This window comes from Echinops telfairi, unplaced genomic scaffold (assembly GCF_000313985.2).
Source record: "Echinops telfairi isolate 266 unplaced genomic scaffold, ASM31398v2 ScPeMD7_7468;HRSCAF=8506_0, whole genome shotgun sequence".
In the NCBI taxonomy this organism is placed as follows: Eukaryota; Metazoa; Chordata; class Mammalia; order Afrosoricida; family Tenrecidae; genus Echinops; species Echinops telfairi.
In genome coordinates, this window is record NW_022111369.1 from 36,337,411 (window position 1) to 36,343,192 (window position 5,782).

Consider the following 5,782-nt stretch of genomic DNA (forward strand, 5'->3'; position numbering starts at 1 on the left):
ATTCTTGGCTAGGTCTAACGAATCTTTCTTTAGAAAGGTACTTGTAGTAACTGGCCCAAATTGTTGAATTTTCCACTTTCTGAGTTCTTTCATTGGAGTTTGTTTTCTCAGAAAGTTTGGGGTTTTAAAGTTATTACTGACCATATCCAAAGGTAATCCTGACTGAATTATTTTCCTGAGATTGCAGATCTTGTTAATTTCTGAATTGTATACTTTACTTGGAGTGTAGATGGTTGTTGTTTCTTACCATATAACAAATTATCCTAAAATATAACAGCTTAAAACAGCAACTTGATAACTTAAGTCCGTTGTAGCTTACTTCTTCTCTCAATGAATGATCCAAGAAAAGAGACAGAAGTTTCAGTCTCAAAACCTAGGCTTGTTAAGTTTTTTCTGTATCCTGTTAGTCCCAAAACCCAATCCCGCTAATGTGTAGGAGGAGATTATGTAAGGGCATGAGTACCAAGAGAAGATGAAAATTCTGGAGGGCCAATAGAGTCTGGCTAGCACATAATCTGTTGCTTCAGGATACTTTCTCATTAATACATGCAGAAGAGTTTGCCAGTTTTCCCAATTGGCAGAATGCTAATTACCAAAAACCCCCAAACATGCTGCCGTGGAGTCCATTCTAAGTTATAGTGACCCCATACGGGTTCCAGAGACTGCAAATCTTTACCATAGTTGGCAGCCTCGTCTTTCTTACACAGGGCAGTTGGTAGATTTGAACTGTTTACCTAGTGGTTGGCAGCCCAATACATAGCCCATAGGGCCACGAGGGTTCCTTAGTAGTCTCTCTTTTCTGTTTTTTACTGCTCAGGAGATCTTTGCTAGCAGAGACATCCCACTCCTTTTCCTTTAGTGTTTTGCTGCTGCTTCTGGTAGTTTGAAAAGTAATGAAGCTGTCAACAAGGTAAAGCATACCAAGTTTGGGGATATATTACTATACATCCTTTATATTATTGTAACTCCAAATCAGGCTGGATGCTGGGCAAAGATACTTCTAACTTAGCCTATGATAATCTGTCTAAAGCATGTGGAGTAATATACTTGAAATTATCTTTGTTCTGTTTTGTTTTTTCCCCAAACATAGCAAATTGAAAATCTTACCTGCTCTACATTGGAGGATTGAAATAATTTGTTAGAAATAGAAGTTTATTATGTACAGTTTTAAAAGAGCAATTAAAACCTCGTGGCTACAATCTTAAGCTTGAAATGAGAAAAACGTGTCCAATGATTAAATTTTTCCCACTGCTGTTCACATCATGATTTGTTGTGATTAATGTATGTGGATGAGGACATAATGAAGAAAAAAATTGAGACTTACATTTATGATGTCCTTTCTCTGCGTTGATTCTTCTGTCTGAACATTTTTACTTTTAGGAGTAAAATTGAACAGTATTTTTCTGAGAGAAGAGTATTGTATTTATCTGACTGATAATTTCAAGACTAATAAGGTAAGGTGTTCATAAAATCACTTTTGGAGAGATGTTTTAACATTTGTTTGAGTGTGATGTGAATTTAAAGATTATTTTTTAAATCAAATTTGATTTGCAATTGCACTGTTTTAGATTTCCTAAACTATTGATAGTCTAAATGACTCTCAAATGCTAATGAATCCTATAGTTTCAGCTTTGTTTAAAAATGGATAGAAAGTTTATAGGAAAGTATTGTTAATGTCAAATCTAATACTTGTTCTTTTCTTCACTTTTCTTGGAGTATTTTTCAAATTTGAAGGAAGTAGATACCTTGTATAAAGGAAGAAATTCTTAGGAATATTTTCTTTTTACCCACCATCATAAAGGTGGATATAAACCTTATATATATCCCTTACGACTGAATACAGCATTAAGAGGATACATGCGGCTTTCATGCTGAAATGTATTGGTATTTGCTGCTGTAGGATAGTTTATACACACGATTTTGTCTCAATTCTTGGCAGTCCTCTAGTGCTACTGTGAAAGTACGCGGTTTTTGAAATGTAGGCTCTAATTTCCACAGTGTTTTTGCACTACCTGAAACTCTTAACTTGAAAAATTAATTTATTGTTATCTGCAAATATTTCTATAGCTCCAGTGAGTACATTAAATCATAAAACTAGCATTCCATTTAGAAATATTTTTGTTTTCATTTGCGCTAGGTCTGGGTTTGCAAGTAGTTGACTAAATTGTGTTCAAAGTTAACCATACACATCATTCATTTCTTAAGGTACAGGTAGTCCTCACATGGCTCTGGTATAGATATCGGTTCCCATTGGACCCACTACCACGGAGTAGAGCCCTATTCAGTGATCTTATGGTTAAACACCAGCCTCCAAACAACCTGGACAAACTATGCTGCTAGCTCTGAAGTCCACCGAGCATCTGTTACTCAGTTTATACAGAGAGCATTGTGCATCGTTGTGTTGCCTCCTTAGAAAATGACCATGTGCCATCTTATAAAAATGGATCACCAAAGAAATTTGTCTGAAAATATAAAAGCCACAAAGACCAATAAGATAATATGAATACTGGTTGTGATTAGAAGGTGATGAGAGTATAGGAAGAAAGAACAAGACCTGGAGTCTGAGGCAGCATTGTGAACCATATTGGGAAAGTCTGCTGATTATAAAAAAGCAGAGTTGCTTCATTAGTTTAAATTGCAAACAGAAAGCCTCGTGATGAAAATGGAACATGTACTGGATCAAAGCCTTATGAAAAACACATCCCACTCTGTTTGGCTATCATTCAGGTCCAAGTATTAGTTGTTGCACTGAACAAAAATAGTGATTTCGGAGGGGGTGGGCAGTTGCACCACACATTTCACTGCAAATAAAGGCGGGTTTCATTGTTTCAGAAGTGGGCATGCCTTAACTGCTATCTGGTGACGCTACTAGCTCAGATTACAATTCTGATGAAAAAGCTGTAACTAGATTCTGAGAATTACAGGTCGTTCTTGTTTCCCATGTTTGTTTAGGGTTGTACTGTGCATGAAACTGCAGAATTGGAATGGAATGATAGACGATAACAGATGGCCACTGGAATGCTGACATTGCCTGTTCGAGAGACTTGGCAAGTAAACTGAGGAAGCGAGTGAAGCCAAACTTGGACAGATGAGGAAAGGGCTCTGTGGCACATGATAAAGATGCTCAAAGGAGGTGATACCAGCACTACAGATAATTCGTAACATTTAGTACAGAGGAATACATTTTGAGAACTGATTCAAAGTTTAAAGAATACAATGATACAAAAATCAGTGCTTTTTCAAATTATTATGCAGTGAATAATTTTTTACTATGTTTTCATAAAACCAACAAGGAAATTTTTAGTTTGGAGCATTTTAAAGGTTGTGATATATTCAACAAATAGATTTTTTTTAAACCATTTTATTGGGAGCTCTTACAGATACAACAATCCACAATTCAATTAGATCATAATTGTACAATAGCTGCCACCATCAGTTTCATATATTTTATTTATTTTGCAGTACCTTACACCATCCTGTGTCCGTTCACCTACAATTGTTACCCAGTCCCCCAAATAGTTGATTAATATTGCATTTTTAGTTTGTATTGTCTGTGTACTTGAAATAAAATAATCTTCATATTTGGCCAAATATGAATGTCAAATGTAGAAGCATTTTATCATATGATACCAATATTTTTCATATTGCCTTGGCAAGCTTTTTCAAAGCTGTGAAATAAAATTTTTATAATATCAAATGTCTCGTATTTGAACTTAATGTGTATGTAGGAAATACTGTCTAAGAAATAAAGGATTTAGCTTTTTTTTTTCCTGTAAAGGACCACATTAATGTTAGACTTTACCTGAACATAATGGTTTTGCTTATGTTAATTCTACCATTGTAGCATAAAAATAGGCATTGGAAATACATAAGCTTTTGGGTGTGTGTGTATTTCACTAAAAACCTGGACAACAAAATTTGAATTTCATGCCGTATTGCTACCCATGCAGTATTTTCTTGGCCCCTATTCTCAACACCATCACTTTCCTAAATGTGAGAACCTTTGTTATGGGAGATTTGTTTATTGACATGCAGAAGAAAGTTGAATTGTAGCTAACCATAAAGTTGTATTTTCAAAGTAAGTGAATTTTTGTTTTTATTTGGAGAACACAACTGCAGAATGCCCATTCTGGTGTTCTTGGGGTGGCTTTAAGCATTTTTTCTTGAAACCTACACTTGTCTGCTAGCCTCCTATTCAAGTCCATTGCTCATTGGCTTCTCCAAAGATTTGCATTTTCTTTGGGACACTGCTTACTTGCCTCTTCATGATCATTAGTTGGTTCCTCTTTGGGGTAAGATTTCCTCTAATAGGAACTTTGGGGCCCTAGCGGCATAGTGCATTATGAGTTGGGCTGTTAGCTACAAGGTGGTTCGAAACCAGCCTCCACTGCACGGGAGAAAAGCTGAGGCCTGCTCACCCAGTTAACAGCCTTGGATCCCCATGTAGCTAGTTCACTCTGCTGTGTGAGGTCTGTATGAGTCAGATTGACCAACTCCATAGAAACAGTTTCTTCTGTTTGAGAGGGCAACCTAAATGGTTCTTCCATTCTGGGATGTCTTTTTCTTGAACACCTTTCAAGCATCTCACACTTAAAGGACTATGATTTGCCCCAAATAAGTGTCAGAGCCAGCTTTTTATCATTTCTCTGTCTTCCTGGCATATTACATAAACATTGAACATTGCCTGCCTTATGAGATGTTTTTCTCCCCAACTACATTTGTAGGCTTAGAGATAATTAATTTGGCAATCTGCTGGAGATGCAACCCTTGTTCTTGCCAGCTGCTCAGTCTATGAAGTCAAGTGGAAAATGAATATTCGAGGTTGTTTCCTCTGGTCTTCAGGACCAATGTTATGTGCCATCAAATTGGTGACCATATGCCCAACAGAATGAAACACTGCATGGTCCTGCACCAGCCTCACTATTGTTCTTATTCTTGAAGCCATTGTTGCAGCCAAGGTAACAATTTCCTCTTGAGGGCCTTCCGCTCTGCCCCTCTACCAAGCATAATGTTCTCCAAGGACTGGTATCCTGACAACATGTCCAAAGCATATTGGCCTTCTAGGACAGATTGGTTTGTCTTTTTTTTTTTAATCATTTTATTGGGGCTCATACAACTCATCACATTCCACACATCAATTGAATCAGGCATGTTTGTACATAATGTTGCCCTCATTCTTTTCTAGACATTTACTTTTTATTGAGCCCATGGTATCTGCTCTTTTTTATATCCCCCTCCCCCACCCTGGTTTGTCTTTAACAGCCACCCATAGTGCTTTGAATATTCTCCAGTACCACAATTTAGGTGTATCTAATTGTTGGTCTTCCTTATTTAATGTCCAACTTTCACATGCATATGAGGCAATGGAAAATACTATGGCTTGGGTCAGTTGCTCCTTAACCCTCAAAGTAAATCCTTGCTTTTCAAATAAAAATATAAACATTTTCATACCAAAGGGAACAGATATTGGAGTTTGCCAAGGGAAGGAAAATAAAGCAATAGATGAATCAATCGGGTTGGCAAATTGTGGCTTGAGAACCATATGCAGTTACACCGTGCGTACATATAGCTCTGTAGTAAAACAGGCATTTTAAAGGTTTTACTCAGATTTACCCAGTGCAACTGTCTTAATCTGATTGCTGCTTCCATGAGCATTAATAGTGGATCCAAGCACGACAAAATCCTTGAACCACATCAGCCTTTTCTCCGTTTAACATGATGTCACTTAATGGTCTCATTTCAACGTTGGATTACATTAGATAAGTTTTAAAGTATCCTTGCA

At 36.9% G+C, this 5,782-nt stretch overlaps 1 long non-coding RNA gene across 1 annotated transcript; it reads left to right on the plus strand.

Moving 5' to 3' along the window:
- The first annotated feature begins 26 nt into the window (after positions 1-26).
- On the plus strand, positions 27-3,697 carry LOC123520990. Its single transcript, XR_006679496.1, has 2 exons — positions 27-1,454; positions 2,953-3,697. It is a non-coding gene; the product is annotated as an uncharacterized LOC123520990 (long non-coding RNA).
- The last annotated feature ends 2,085 nt before the right edge of the window (positions 3,698-5,782 follow it).